Source organism: Myotis lucifugus, unplaced genomic scaffold (genome assembly GCF_000147115.1).
Source record: "Myotis lucifugus unplaced genomic scaffold, Myoluc2.0 scaffold_5, whole genome shotgun sequence".
Classification (NCBI taxonomy): domain Eukaryota; kingdom Metazoa; phylum Chordata; class Mammalia; order Chiroptera; family Vespertilionidae; genus Myotis; species Myotis lucifugus.
Window position 1 is genome coordinate 13,464,875 of NW_005871053.1, and position 17,171 is coordinate 13,482,045.

The following is a 17,171-nucleotide window of genomic DNA, read 5'->3' on the forward strand; positions in this document are numbered from 1 at the left end:
CTGTACCTTTAACATGTTTATTGAACTTATGATAATATATTGAATTTTTAAGTCTATTTCTGCCAAAGGATGTGAACTTTTTTTGAGATTCATATTTTATCCACAAGCAAATGAAGAATGTCCCCTGTAAACTCTAATTTGGGATGAGAAGAGCAATATAGAGGAGTAGCTATTGGCTCCATAGTGATGTGTGAAAGGAGTCCATCCCACTCTTTCTTTAAACAATGATTTTGTTATTAAAAAGGAAAAACAGAGCCCAGCCAGTATCACTCAGTGGTTGAGCGTTGACCTATGAACCAGGAAGTCATGGTTTGATTCCCTGTCAAGGCATATGCCTGGGTTGCTGGCTCGATCTCCAGTAGAGGGAGTGCAGAAGGTAGTTGATCAATGATTCTCTTTCATGGATGTTTCTATCTCTCTCTCCCTCTCCTTCTCTGAAATCAATAAAAATATATTTCTTAAAAAAGGAAAAAAGAGCCATATGATTTCATGTTGAATTTGTGAAAAAATTCAAAAGAAAAATGACTTTTCAAAATTCTCCAGTCCAACGTGTGAAGTGACCAGAATGTCACTTTCATCCAGTGACAGCCACTGCTCCCCAAGAGCAATAATGCCTGAGCAAAAGAGTTAATAGTCATCAAGAGTATCTATCTGCTTGGGAATGGAGAGACCTGGACCTTTAAAGTCTAAACTTGCAACTTCTCAGCTTCTAGTTCATCTGCTGTTCTACCCATTGTTCCTCTAAGATTTCTTCAATGGACATGTGCCGGAGGGGTGTGTCACTCTACTTTCCAAAGTCTATTTCTCCCAGAAGAACCAATTTTCTCCTATGACCACCAAAATCCCTCTAGGGATATCATCATAGTTTTTGCCCACCTGAATATGCTCCACAGTCTGATGTAGCATAAATTAGCAAATTCACCGATGCTTCTCAAAATGCCTGTAAGTATCCTTCCATTTCGAAACAGGACCAAGTGCTTTCCCCAGAGTTCATCTGAAGGAGATGAGCAACTCACTATTGATCTTCCAGTGAGGCTGGCGGCACTGGGCATATAGTTCATTTTGAGCTGAGAGAAGGTTGCAGTGTATAGTGGCAGAGGGCCAGTGCATCCAACATCTCCTTCCTCCTCCTGTGGTCTCTGATAGTTGCTGTCTGCTTAGAACCAAGACAAGAATTGGCCCTGGCTGAAGCCACCTGAGTCTGCGGAGTAGAGTGTGAACTTCTTGAATGAGGAGCTCTACATTCTTAGTGCCTAGAATGCTAATGAGCACATGATACATTCTCAGGTTGTGTCTGAAAGAAAGTGAAATATCTTTACAGGTTTTCTCCAATGTGTCCTTTTTGGTCATGTTTCATTAGAGTCAACATAATAATTTGTTTAGAGTGGCTGGCATATAGTAGTTGCTCAATAAATGGTTACTGACTATAAGAAGGAATTCACAAGATCTGAGCTTGTGAATAATTAGCCTCTGCAAATAGTCTTTAAGGTCCTAAGTAGAACTCACTGGAAATTTCGGAAGACAGAATGTACCCCATACAGATTTTTAAAATTAATTATATAATTAGTCAAATTCATGCCAAATTTGCTTTTGGCAATTTTAATGTTCCATATAGAAAATCACTTAGCATCCCTTCACTTTTTTCATTTAAAAAAATAGGAAGGACTTTTAGATATCTCCCCCATGGATATGAAAAGGTGTCATAAAGTTTCTAAACAATTCAAATACCATCATCAATGCAGGTGATTGCCTTTTTTCTAAACCAGGCTTCACTTCACATCTGACAGTTCTACTCCTCAGATGCTGCCACATAAATACTGTATTTCAGTTATAAAAATGAAGAGTGGGGGACAGCAGAGCAGACAGAGGGAAAAACAAGGCAAAGGCTTTGAAACAGGAGGAACTTGAAAAGTTCAGAGAAGAGAAAAGATCCCTGAGTGTTTCCTAGACAACAGTGAGCGTTTGGTGGACAGGAGTAAATTTATGTGGGACCTTTTAGACTATGATCAGAGGTTTAGCTTTACGAGAAGTTACTGAAAGTTCAGTAGGGTATAAGTCATCAACCTAGATCCACTAGAACCAAAGGGTAGAGCCTACAGTGAGATTAGATTTTACAGGAAATATTGGATTAGACCCATGATTTGGGAGGGTGCTGAGGTGGTTTGGAAAAGTCCAATATATTTGGGTGCTACCACGTTGGTAAAGGGATTTTTATTCATTTTTGTTTCATCTCCCAACTCTACTTTTATTTCACATCCTTCCTATCATACACATTGATATAACGGGACTGAGTAACTGAAAAATATATATGCATGAATTCTGGCTTGAAGTCTCATGATAGCCCCTTACCAGCATCAACATATAAAGATTGGCTAATTTGTATGTCCTCTCAAACCCACAGCCAGATATGTGGAAACAGCAGAGTCAAACATGCAGCAGGATACTCACACACTGAAACATACTAAAACACAGACTGACACATTGAACACACTGAAATTAGCTAGTTAGTATATAACCAATCAAAGCAAGGAAGTGGACAGCAAAACCACTAGAGAACTAATTACAGAAGGGGAGTTCCATACTACAGAGTAAAAGAATCCTCTGCTTTCATGGTCTGCTACCAGTCTCCTACCACAGTGTTTCATACTACCCCTCTGCTCTCCTCAGACCGTGCTGGGGACCCTGGGCTCTCCCTGAGAGCCCTTGAACTAGGTATTATCCACAGTCTTGACATCATAGAAGGAAGGCCACCCATAGCTTTATGGTGACTAATGGGCCATGTAAGGCACCCACCAAGGTTAAAGTACTGTGAACTTTTGCTCCTACTTCAAAAGGAGTATGTGTAGTGTATATATTAATAGGAAAGTTGATTCTTGATATACTGAATACTACTACATTGGATAGCTTTTTTATGTTTAATAATTCTATAAGTAATTTGGAAAGGTTACCTCCGGTCAGTTTCCATGTGCCACCTTGAAGCCAGTTCACTGTAGGTGTTAAGATGACCTATAGTTTTGATAGTAATCTACCCAACTCTGTATTGGCTGGATTTCCCCAAAGCTCATTAGTTTCTGACGGAGGCTGCCAAAATCTCAGTTTCTACACCTGTTCTCTTATGTCTTCAACTCCAAAACCCATCTTTCAATTTCAAGGGGAGTAATTTAGGAGATAGAGTTTGGTATATTAATTTTTCTCTCTCTCACAGCTAACTTGGAAGGAATAAATATCTAGGAAAGAATAATTGGTACATAGGAATGTGTCTTCCCACCAAGTCTCGGTTCTATTTATGTGGCATAAATGAACCAAATGTCAGTTTTTATTTTCAAAATGCACATATATTTATTATGTGATAATTAATTAGCAGGTCCTGTTCCGAAACAACAGTTCCCACAGGCTCTTTTAGGAAAGAAACTTAAACAAAAAAGAGTCTCTTCGCTTTGTTTATCCGGCATTCTGCTTATCTATTTTTAGCAGATTCCTCTTCGCTTTCCCCATTGTACAGGATCAAGGAGCTGAAACTACAGTATAATAAATCTCTTCAATCAGCATGCTCTTTCCTACCTATAGAAAGGATAATAAAATATCAAGCTGCCAAAAGCCATGAGCCTGTCTTCTATGTAGAATAATGAACCCTTAGGACAGAGGCTCTGAATGCTTCCTTATAAAAGGTACGCAAAATTGATCAAGCTGCCTGGAAAGGTAGGCACATACTTTATTTTTAATTTTACATTTCTTTAGTGCTTTTCAAAATTATTAAAATGTCAAGAAGCTCCCAGAAATCGGTCTTCTATATCTCACAAAGAAAAACTGAAAGACTGGTGAATATAATCTTAAGCAACACTGTAAAGTCTTGAACATGGGTGGGATGGACCATGACACTGCAATCAGGAGAGCAGGAGTGGGCTGTAGAGATTATGGGGCATGCGCAGCCTCAACTCAGTATCCCAATTCCTCTCCAGCTCCTTCTGTTCCCAACAATTTAGATATTGACGCTTTTACCAAAAAGAAAACAGAATACTCAATAGCTATTACATAGTTATTAAAATAACCTAACATCATTTTGTATCCTTTAAAATCCAGACCTTTACAAGATTCCAAGAACTGCATTAGATTACAAACCTATCTATATATTAATTATAATTTAAAGATAGGAAGCTGGGACTAAAAACTATTTCTTAATAAAATTAAAAAAAAGCATATGTGAACTACTATTTCTACTTAATTTTTAATTGCCAGAACCCAGAAAAATTAACCAATTTTTAGCATTTTCTGTATTCATTTTGATAGCAGAAAATTATTAATGGGCCCAATCTTGGGGATGATAATGCCAGTGAATTTTATGAACTTTCTTGGTAGTATGAAATAATGGCACCAGATAAATTCCCCTTGGGATAGAGCTAGATTACTTAGTGACATTGGGTTTGAAGTTGGTGAGATGTCCTGCTGAGCCCTTGGTCCTAGATCTCATGAATATACATCAAGGTTCTAGTTCAGAGGAAAGTGATGGGAGTTTATTTTTGAAAGTGGACAGATGAGTGTTCAGGATAAAATAACAATTTTAATCTTGAGAATCAATGCTGTGGGAAGGCAGTCTTTTTTTGCAAATCTTATAGAAATAATTTTATATAATTTGGTACTAATTTGCATAGGTTTTGGATATATATATATGGCTAGTGATTTTTCAATGTTAACAACAGCTTTTCTTACCTGCCATGAATTTTTAATGATCATACATATTAATTAAAATCATGTGTTGATACCTGAACATATGAATGATAATTAGAAACTGCTTTCCAGTATAGTTTCATATTGCTAGAAAGACAACTATGGTTTGACAGTATGTTAATTGCAAGTGTCTGATCACATTTTCAGTATAACCAAGAATTACTTAAGATGCATTTTATTAAAGTTCAGAACGTGTTATCATGTACACATTTGTTCACATGTACTGCTTAATGCTTTAGTATATGCATCCATGTACTATCTACTAGTTTGTACAGACTTACTAGTAGTATAAATGAAAAAAACTATTTTAATTCTAAATATGAAATCTTAAAATTCCATAGTTTCAAATTTTTTCTCAAGATATTGTTGTTTTTTTAAATATATAATTTATGTAATAAATACATAATAAATACATGCTATACTAAATACATACATAATAAATACATGCTATATATAAATATGTAATTTATGTAATAAATATATACTACATGTAATAAATACATACATAATAAATACATGCTATATATAAATATACTAGAGGCCCAGTGCACATGCACTGGTGGGGTCCCTTGGTCTGGCCTGCACCTTCTCACAATCCAGGACCCCACCTTGGCCAGGAGGGACCATGGAAGGGACTACAGGAGGGCTCCAGGGCATGTCCAGCCCATCTCACGCCTAGGCCGGCCAGAGAGGGACCGCAGAGGCCGGCCAGAGAGGGACCGCAGAACTGCGTGTCCAGCCCATCTTGCCCAGTCCCGATCAGCAGGACACCAGCAGCAAGCTAACCTACCAGTCAGAGCGTCTGCCCCCTGGTGGTCGGTGTGTGTCATAGCAACTGGTTGAATGGTTGGAGGGGCACTTAGCATATTAGGCTTTTATATATAGATACAGATACAGATACAGATACAGATATAGATATAGATATAGATATTAATATTTACTTAATAACTATATACTAAACCATCCATAATAAAAGAGAAAGATGCAGATTAACCATCCCTCCACTACACTCAAGCCAGGCCACAAGCCACGCCCACAAGCCAATCAGGAAATAGTATGCAAATTAACCCAACTAAGATGGCGGCGGCCACAGAGCTGGAGCAAGCAGGAGGCTTGGGTTGACCCTGGCGATGGAGGAAGCCAAGCTTCCCACCTGGCCTGGCCAGCATTGGCTCCGCTCAAGGCTACAAAGTTTCAATTATAGAAGATAAATAACTCCAGGAAAAAAAGGAGAGGCTGGGAGCTTGGGTCGCGGGGGGGTGTGGCCAGCCTGAAAACAGCCATCAGCCCCTCACCCAGGCTGGCCAGGCACCCCAGGGGGACTCCCCCACCCTGATGGGGCTATGGGCAGCCTGAAAACGGCCCCATGGGGGGCTTGGCAAGCCTGCAAACAGCCCCTCACTCAGGCTGGCCAGGCACCCCAGCGGGACTCCCCCACCCTGAAGGGGCTGTGGCCAGCCTATAAACAGCCATCAGCCCCTCACCCAGGCTGGCCAGGCACCCCAGCAGAACCCCCACCCTGATCCGGGACACCCTTCAGGGCAAACCAGTTGGCCCCCACGCGTGCACCAGGCCTCTATCCTATATAATTAAAGGGTAATATGCAAATTGACCCTAACAGCAGAATGACTGGGAATGACTGGTCACTATGACACACACTGACCACGAGGGGGCAGACGCTCAATACAGGAGATGCCCCTTGGTGGTCATTGCGCTCCCACAGGGGGAGATCTGCTCAGCCACAAGCCAGGCTGATGGCTGCCAGTACAGCGGTGGTGGTGGGAGCCTCTCCCTCCTCCTCAGCAGCTCTAAGGATGTCCGACTGCAGTTTAGGCCTGCTCCCCGCTGGCAAGTGGACATCCCCCGAGAGCTCCCAGGCTGCCAGAGGGATGTCTGACTGCCAGCTTAGGTCCAGTTCCCTGGGGAGTGGGCCTAAGCCAGCAGGTGGACATCCCCCGAGGGGTCCCAGACTGCAAGAGGGCATAGGCCGGGCTGAGGGACCCCCCCGAGTGCACAAATTTTTGTGCACTGGGCCTCTAATGTTAAATAAATATTCAAGCACTATTCATTGTTTTAAAAGCATTAACTATTTAACTCCCATAACAGTCTCCTAAGATAATATTACCCCGTCTCACTGATAAGAAACTGAAGCATACAGATGTAAATTACCCAAAGATATTTAACCAGCTAGTGGTAGGGCAGGGCTTTTACACTTTGATAGGCTGGCTTCAGAGTACACAGTTTTAATGCTGACACTATGTTTCTCAGGATACCACTAAATACTTCATCATATAGGTTTGGCTTCTACAATTCTCTGAGCCATAGAAGAAGTGTTTCACACTATTTCAGGAACAGTAGTGCCACAGAAGACCACCTTGTATATCTCCTCAAATCATTCTTTACCTCTTTCTTCCAAACAGGTAATCATTATTCTGACTTCTAATGAATAATGAAGTTAGTTTAACTGTTTTTTAACTTTATTTATGGATCTATCATATCTATCTACCTATTCGCTATCTCTTTATATTGGTACTTGCAGCTGTACTCTCTTCATTTTATTCCTATCCCAATGCATGAATATAATCCAATATATAAACATACTACATTTTAAAAAGTCCTTGCTACTATTGATGAATATGTGGGTTATTTCCAAATATATTAGATATAACAAGTAATGTTGATAGGAATTGTATTGGTTTCCTTCCTAGTGCCCAAAACTGGATGGCTTAAAACAGAAATTATTTATCACACACTTCTGAAGGCTAGCAGCAGAGCCAAGCTGCTCTGAAACCTCTGGGGGAATCCTTCCTTGCCTTTTCCTCACTTGAGGTGGTTTGTGGGCGATCTTGGGCATTCTGTGGCCTGTAGATGCATCAGTCACTCCATTTACATGTTCATCTTGTCCCTGTGTGTATTCACATCATCTTCCTTCTGTGCATGTCTGTGTGTCCAGATTTCCCCTTTATAAAAGAACACCAGTTATATGGGATTGGGCCCACCCTACTGATAGCACTCTAACTTGATTCCCAGTACAATGACCCTATTTTCAAATAAAACACATTCTGAAATACTTAACAGGGTTAGGAGTTCAGTGCTTGTTTCAAATGAAATATAATTCAATTCATAACAAAATTCTTGTATATGTCAATGCCTTTTGTCTGTCTGTCTATCTATCTATGTAAGTATCTTTAGTGACCATCTTTTCAAATCCACTGCAACATTCCCCAGAAATGCATTTATTTTTTAAATGTTGACTTCAGGTCCAGAGAACTTGTTAAATTTACTTTTTAATCTAATAATTTTTGTAGATTCCTTTGTCCTATCTTCATATATTACCATGTCATCTTTTATTCTAAACCCTTGGCATTTCTTTCATTTCATTTTATTTACTGGACAGGTCCTCCAGTATAATGTGGAATAGAAGTGGCTATAATGGAATCCTTGCCTTGTTCCTGTTCTTGTGGGGTAATTAGTGAGCTTTTCATCATTAAGTGTAATGTCAGAAATACCTTGTCATATTGGGAAAATCTTTCCTATTACTAGTTTAGAAGTTTTAATAAATTCTGAAGAAATGTTGAATTTTATCAAATTTCTTTGCTGTATTTATTGAGATGAACATCTCATTTCTTTTATTTTGCAAATATGGTAAGTTATAATGATTAAAATTTTGAATCATGCATCATTGAAATAAACCCAACTAGATCATTATGCATTATCCTGTTTATATATCACAGAATTTAGTTTGTTAATATTTTGGGTGATATTTTTGCATTTATGTAATGAGAAATAGTCTATGTTCTTTTCTTGTCATGTCCCTGTTATTTTTATTATATTTGATTTAAAAAACATTTTATAGTCCACTCTCAAAGTAATTTATATTGAAAATTATTTATCATAGACCTAAAGCCATAAAATAGTTTTCAATGATATTACATTCTTTCAGATTATAAAAATTAATCATCTATAGAATTTTATGAAGATGGACATCATTCCAGGAAAGCTATGCTCTTTCAGTTTCATGGCCCTTGAATTTCCAACTGAACAATAAATGTCATCACTATTCCTTTCTACCCCTTTACTATGCTTTATGTATTTTCTAAGCACTTATCTTCAACTCGCATATTATATTTGTGTGGATATTTATTAATTATCTATTTTTCTGCACTGGAATATAAGCTCCATGAAGTAGTGTCTTGGTTTACTCTAATGCTTTAAACAATGCATAGCATACATTAGACAATAACTGTTTCTTAAGTGAATGAATACATTAATATCATATTATATACTCTAGTTTATATATGTACATTATATCAAGTCTATGAAGTGTATACTGAATTAATTTGCTTACTTGATTGCTTTATTCCAGTTGTGGAAAACAAGTATTCTTGACAAATAAAATACAAGTGCTACACAAAGTGACATTTTGAATTAACAGCCAATTTATGAATCTCCTCATTATCTTTACCATGGAATGGCCTTTTGCTCTCATCTCTACAAGGAACACAACTCTGCCAGTCATATGTCATTATATCAAAACTCTAGCTGACAAAACAAGACAAAGAGTCAACAGTTTGTAATTCGGGTTTTACAAATATGTGGTAAGAAGAATTCAAGTAAATAAAGCAGTCTTCTTTTGAGAATCTTAATTGGACATTTTTGTTCTTTACTATTTGTTCTACTAAGTAATTTCATAACTCAACACGGTTGCTGAGGATTATTTATGAGTTATCAAAAGTAATGAATGGAGGAGGCCCTACATTAAGTAATAGCCAAGAGAATACCTGGATTTCTGTACTTTTCCTTTTCGCCAGGGAAACAAAAGATTATAGATTAGCTCAGATAAAGATGCTTGATATTGATGAGGGTAGCCAGCTCTGCTAGTCTCCTTGCTAAGCATAACCCCATTCCTTCTACCCTGCCTTCTCATCTCCAGAAGGTGAATGTCTCCTATCTTGGTTGGTCATGAGACTGACTACAGGAAAGTGTAGATGAGTTTGCTCCCATCTAAAGGTCTACTGTTACAGCACAGTGTGCCATTTTTACTTATGAAAGAGCATGCTAGTAGTTACTATTACTAGGATACAATGAGGTACACAGCTTACTGGGACCAAGTTAATAGTTTTAGAAAAAAGAGTATCAAAACCGCCCTGCTTAAATCATTCATAAATATCATGTGTATATACTGGATATATTCATATTTCATTATCAAATTTATTGCTTCCTGTTTTGATCTCTTACCATTTTATTACTTTTCTTAAAAAACAAAACTCTGCAGCTCCTTGGCCTGGACATACTAATGAAACTGGGCTGTAACACTTCCTTGAGAAATTCATTAAAATATTTCCATCTGACTATAAGAGATGGTGTTGCATTTATAGGAGGATGAAGCTTTCTGAAGACAGTAAGCTCAGGTGTGAGTGGGAGCAAAGTGTTTTCTTGCCTTGAAGCAAAACCTGTGACTGACTTAGAAGCAGCAGATGATTCCTGTAGGCAATGTCACAGAGCTCTTCTTTCACCAAGGTCACTGTGAGAAAGGCCTTTGGAGATGGGCAGAAATTACCTTATTGAAGGGAGGGAAAAAGAAACCCAGTCACATCTCCAGTAAATTGTCTATTTTCCCTTTATGTGATATGAAGTTATTTTTTTATCACTTGGCATTATTACGTTTTACAGTCAATCTCAAATAGCGGACCATTTTTTAGATAATTAAAAATAATGTACATTTGCTTTCTGGACTTCTTTTAAAATATAGTTGATTATACATATCTTTATCTAGCTATGAACAAATACTTTAAGCTATATCAAAAATGCACACTCAAATAAGTTTCATCAGCTGATTTTTTTCTCTCAAATACTTTCCTCTTTCTTAATACTTAAATGTTTCTTAAATACTTTCTTCTTCACATTGCAGAATGGGAAGAAAATCTTAGATTTAATAAAGGATTAAAATAGAACAAAGAGCAGTTACCTCAAAATAACCGTGGGAATGCCTCATCTGGAAAACCAAGGTATGTCTTTTTCTGTCTGTCTGTCTGTCTATGCTTAAAAGAGCTTAAAAGAGTCTCCCTCTAAAGAACTATTTGGATACTTTAAAATAGTATGTTACTTATGTCAACACATAAAGAATTGAGCAGAATGGACCTCAATGCCAATATAATTTTTAAAAATGTTCCTGTGATCAATTATGCTGTGAATAATATATGAGTTTATATTATAATATTGTAACTCCTATTTATTGCCTTTGGCATCTCATATCTATCTATTAGATTATCTATTTCCCACAATGATCCTTTGAGTCAATATTTCCATTCATAGCCATGTCAGAGATTTGAAGACGGAGGTTAAGGGAAATTAGGTAACTTTAAGGTCACTCGACTAATAATTAGAAAAGCTGAGTTTTTAATTTAAGATTATCTGACTTCCATAACCTCTATTCATAGCCAGTATCTTGTGTTGCCTTATTCTTTCTTATATTGGGTGAATTCTGATTCTACTAAACAGATAAGGACTGGCCACATTTAGCACTCAAAATGCTCTTTCCCCTAGATACAGGATGGATTATATTTTTCTTCTTAATTAGAATGCCATGAAACTTTCAAACAGCCAAAAAAATATGCCACAGGAGACCACAATTTTACCTTCTTAACAAGGAAAAAAAGCCCATTCAAAATAGTATACATTGTATTCTTGTCTTAAAAGCGAAATTATACTTTATTGAGGCCAAGAATTTACATTTTTATTTTCAGTTTACCTTCTTTAATAAATAGCTGAAGCTTTGCAATAAGGGTATTATATGATTATCTCCCTGATGATTTGTGTATTTTTCCCCAAATCATTATTTTAAATAGAAAGAGATATTATAGACACACACACACACACACACACACACACACACACACACACACACACCACTCTTGGTACCTAGTAATGAATTCATACAAATCATTTAAGTTAACTATGTTTTAGAAAGCCCCTCTCTTTCAGTTTGACTTTTCTTAGTAATTATATTAAAGATTAAAGATGGAACAATTAAGTGTCTCAGAAGTAAGGAAGAAGTTTTAAAAAGGATGGCTCAGCCCAAAGCTTAGCTTGTCTCCTTCCTCAGATCCTCTGAGTTTGACAGGCCTTGCCAAATACGTAGTTCTAAAACATCTGGTCTGATCTTACAAATGCTGCCTGTCTTCACAGTAAATTTTCAATGGATTTCCCCACATCTCTTGTTTCTCACTTTCTAAGGAGTGCAAATCAAATGTCTATATTACTCAGAGATTATTCTCAGTGCTACTCACATATTTGGTCTTACACTTGCCATTTTAGTTTCTTTTCCTGGGTTACCTTTAGAAAATTTCCAAAACTCTAAAGTTCTTTTTTACCCAACCTTAAAAGCATTGAAGCCCTTCAGTGTTAAAATTTTTGTTGGCAGACATTTAAAACATGGTACTACTGCTTAATCATATCTGTATGTGAGGTGGAAGAGTAAACAATTATGGGACCTGATTCTAGAGACAAATTTCCTGGAGCCAAACTATGTGATCATGGGACAATTCTTTTTCTATTACTTCGAGTTTGTGGTGAGAATTAAAAGAATAATCAATGCAAGATATAGTGATTAGCATTATTAACTACTACTAATACATCATTAATATTATTAGGAGGAGCTGACTGTGTAGACCCATGTACAGAACCTCAATAAGTTAACACTTATTTCTAATAAATTTTAATAGGCATTGATACTACTATCTTCCTAATGCTGGTAAGGGTTACAGGGACAAAAATAAAGTAAAATATTCTGATCTCATGGATATTAAAATTTAGTGAAGTTAAGGTGGTAATGAGAGAACAATGGAGTTCTAGTTTTGCCACAAAGAATATAAGTATAATAGATACAGAAAAGACAAAGTAAATAAATTAGGATTAGTCATTAGGAAGAGAGGCCATAAGTTGTGCCTTGAGGAAAAGGCTTATAATGTTCCCCATAAGCTTAAGTAGAAAATGAACTCATTCACAAATAAATCCGCGTTCATTTATTAACATGCTAAAAAGCTCTGAGGAAAGATGTCACAGAACAAACTTATAAGGCACTTATCCTGTTGTCACATTTGAAAGTTTGTTCCCTGAATAAGCTACTTCCTTTGATATCCTTTAGTAAACTATCAGAGAGAATATGTAGGCAGAAAGGGTTACATTTGTATTTATTTTTACAGTATACTATAGTGAAATAAAGATTACTATGCGAAACACTTAATATGGTGAACATAAACTAGCCAATGAAAGCTTACTGCATTTAAATCATTATTATTCTTATGTCCTTACTGAAGTTAATGATATAATATTACACCAACCTTTGGATATCAGATGGTTTTCAACTCCTCTCTTCCCTTCAGTGCCCAAATGCAATTAAGGAGGTATACAAAGACAAAGAAAGACACATTTGCCAATTTTTAGGGAGGAAATAATTTAATTACAGAAAAGTGAAATAGATGGAGTTTCTCTCTTAATAGAAAAGTTTAGGTAGCCCAGAGAAAAATAAAGATCTTGAAAAGGCTTATTACATATGCCATCTTCTCTCATTTATTTTGAGTCAGCTGTAAGCATGGGGCATGGCTAACCAGTAGCTTTCTAACTTTCTGGCACAGTCCAATTGTATGCTCAATCTGTCTCATACCAGCTCATGAGAGTTGACTGCTAATTTTCTAGAATGTTGTGAAACAGTGGTTAAAAATGGCCATTATTAAACATTAAATTATATAACTTAAAATCAAATACATTCTATTAAAAGTAAAGGTAATAATCATATCAATTCCTAATTATTTTACTATATTTACTTTATGCTCTTAAGGTTATTTACATACTATATTTACGGTTGGACTGTGCATCTTACCCAACTCCACCTTCAATAGAGTTACATTGATAGCTTGACATCTACTAGGGACAAGAGAGAGGTATAGCATTTACAACATAGAGTTTGACAAACTATAAATTAGAGCAATTTACCCTAAGACAGCTAGTCCTTAAGTATTTTACAGTGCAACTTAGTAGCACACACATATTTATACATGTATATATACATTTGAATCAAAGTTTCACATTGCTGGACTGAATTACACCACTAGTTTCCCTAGATCTTCAGCTTCCAGAGAACAGACTGGGGGACTTTTCAGCCTCCATAATCATCACATGAGCCAATTCCTTAATACATATATATCTTTACTGTGCTAAAAATGATCAATTTAACATACATATATTAAATATATGCCACTTTCCAGGCTATGTTCAGGCCTCACCCACCTCCAAGGATCCATATATTTTAGTTTTGTTGATTTTAGTGGGCTTCAAGATAAGACAGCAAAATAACGAGGCCATTGTTCCACCATATGTTGGTTGCATTCTCTCAATACACCTGATTAACACACTATCCATCTGAGCTAAATTGCTCTATGTTATGCTTTATCCAGGTCAGTCCTGACATCCCAAACCAAGCTAACCTTCCCCTTGCAGAATGTTGGCTCTGTGTGGTTTACACATACACACACACACACTATTCCTGTTGCTATTATTATATCTGAAAACTCCAGTTCATGTGAGTTGTGTATTAAGAATATACAAATATAACATAGACATGATTTTGATATCACTAAAAATTTAGTGCACACATACAAAAATCCTTGATAATTGTGGATAAGTCTCTCGTGTGGATAAATAAAAATAATCATGCAAAATTCTAGTCTAGACAACTTTTCAAAAATCGGTAATCTGTATGCCAAACAAGTAGAACTGAAGCTCATTTAAAGGCAAGGTAAATTACGGCTGATATTTCAACTGATATATCAGTGCTATCATTTTGGCACAGAGGAAAATTCAATTAGCCTGACAAAACTTCACTAAGAAATCCTGATTACTAACTACCTCTTCCCTTTTATATGTTCTCAAAATGATATGCTGTTCAAATTTCCATTGAGTTTATGATAGTAAAAGTTTACCCCCCCCAAAAAAAAGAATAATTCTTGATCAACCATTTCCCCACTTTAAAACAGAAAGTCAGTTAAACACGCCATTGGCACCTGGCCCATTTTCAAAGTGAAATGCCTTGTAGGAAGTGCCTTTGTACATATCATTTCCATTTTCTCTAAGCACTTTTTCCTAAATGACAGAAAGGAGCACTGTTCTATGACCCTACACCAAAATATCTCTACCCAATCTCATTTTAGCTTTGTAAATATTAAAGCTCTTGCATTAGCTTTGTGTAAAATTAGCAGAACATATACATTGCATTTCATATATTTATCTATTTATACTGAACAAATAATTTAGGAAATATAACATAAGCAAGGCTGTCCTATAATTCAGAACTAAGGCTTACATTCTAAGGAAGAAACTTAAAAAGAAGGCAATCTAGCAGGAAATACTATATATATATATATATATATATATATATATATATATATATATATATATTCCACCCTAAGGCATAAACCATGAAGTGAACCATGGAGGAGATTCTGAGACACCTACTTCCAATCAAAGGGACTAAGATTTTAGGGACCTGGAAAGAGATGATTAAGGTAAACATGAGTAAGTAAATAAGTGGAAGTCTTTGTGTGAAATTGTTTTAAAGAATAAAGGAAAATAACAGGGGTGGGGTAGTCTGCCTTAGTGTAGAAAATGCAAGCCCAGAATGAAAGACACATCAACTGGAGAAGGGCTATGAGGAGCCCCTCTACACACCTGCCTCCCTGGCAAATGTATCCTCTGGTGAAGGTGTACCTATCAGGCTTGATTAGGACAACGACTCGGGTTATTTAACCCCTTCCCCGTGATTCTACATTCCCCAAGTAAGCCACCAACTTCACACGGGCTCTCTATGTAGACACCGCTTCAGGATAGAAAATGTGCTATTCCACTAACACTAGTACTTCATCTACTTGGCATTGTAATTGTCTATGTAAATCAGAGATCCTTAATGCGGCTGCATATTAGAATCACTGGGGTAATTTGAACAAGTATAGATATTAGCACCATTTCAGACCAATTAATAAATCATGATTCCATGGAATTGGGTCTAAGACCTGAAATTCTTTTTCTTTTTTAGAAACTGTTTATTTTCTGTCAACCTTACTTCCATTCTGTTTAAAGTTTGTGGAAGAACAGCTTAAGACCACTAGAGTTGGTTGTTCCTACCCATTCAGTGGCCTGAGCAGTGGGGGCTGCAGAACAGTCTTCGGTGGCAGGCTGAGTGCTCCAGCTTCTGTAGGAAACTGCTGAATGGGCACAGAGGGCTCCTGCACGCCTTCAGACCAGCCTGCGACCTCAGGCAGAGCAGCAGTGAACTGGGGAGCTAGTGCAGTCCATCCACCCTAAAACTTCCTCGGTCACACAGCCTTTTCAACAGCAGCCTGCACTTCCTTTCCAATCTCTTCTGTATCTCTGTAGACATAGAGATCAGGCATGATCTTCCAGGGGTGTTCATGGGAGATGGTGCCACACATGCACAGAACTTCCAGACCTGCATCCACCGCATCTGACCCACTGAGTGAGCCTCCTTGTTGTTGCATGGGATGGCAATGTCCACCGAGTGCGGAGGAGAGTCTGTGTGACACAGAGTCAGTGGTGGGCAGGTTAACATAAGATGCTTCTGTGAGAGGCTGGTGGTCAGCTCTGGGATGAGAAGTCTTGACTCCCAGAAGGCTGCCCGGATCTGCTTAGTGACGGTTCCAGGAGTGAAGCGGCCAGCAGCACGAGTGGCTCGGTGGCAGCAGCAGCTTCAGCACAGCTCACTGGCCAGTATTCTTGGAGGATATGACACTGACATCAGTGGGGTTCCCAATAGCAACAATGGCAGAGCTGCCAGCAGATGCTTCTCCCAGGCTCCCTTCAGATTTCTGATGCAGATGCTATCACTCTCCCTTTTGTTGATGTGCTGTTCCATCTGAAGTCAAGGTTGGTGTCCCCTAAGTGGGTTTCTGCTACAAGGACTTAAAGGGCATCCTCCTCCTTCATTTGCAGGAAATCAAGGGCTCCAGACATTGTGAAGGTTTCCCTTTAAGTTACGTGGGAACCAAGAACAATGCCGGATGGTCCCCTCAGGATAGTACAGAGAAAAGCTAAACCCTGAAGTTCTGTAAGTGATTCTCATGGCACTAAGGGTTAAGAACAGAACCATAATTAAACTGACAGTTTGGCTTATACATCAGCCTCTTGTCTCTTTGATTGTTGTGTGTCATCTTTTCATAATCAAATTCTAGGTAAATTGGCAAAATTGAGGTTTTGGGTTTGCAAACTTGAGGTCCAGTCATTAGACATTTTGTTCACGAAGTATGGTTTATTGAGCTAGCAGCCTTGGCTAGGAGCTTTTTAGAATTCAGATTCTTAGGGCAGTCTTAAGATCTACTGCATCGAAATCTATATTTTAACAAGATATTTGGTGGATTATTTTCTCATTAAAGTTT

The 17,171-nt window shown here is 37.6% G+C and overlaps 2 pseudogenes; both read right to left on the reverse strand.

The window, feature by feature from the left end:
- Window positions 1-627: 627 nt before the first annotated feature.
- Window positions 628-1,061, reverse strand: LOC102421515 (annotated as a pseudogene).
- A 14,791-nt stretch (window positions 1,062-15,852) lies between these two features.
- Window positions 15,853-16,784, reverse strand: LOC106694626 (annotated as a pseudogene).
- Between the last annotated feature and the right edge of the window lie 387 nt (window positions 16,785-17,171).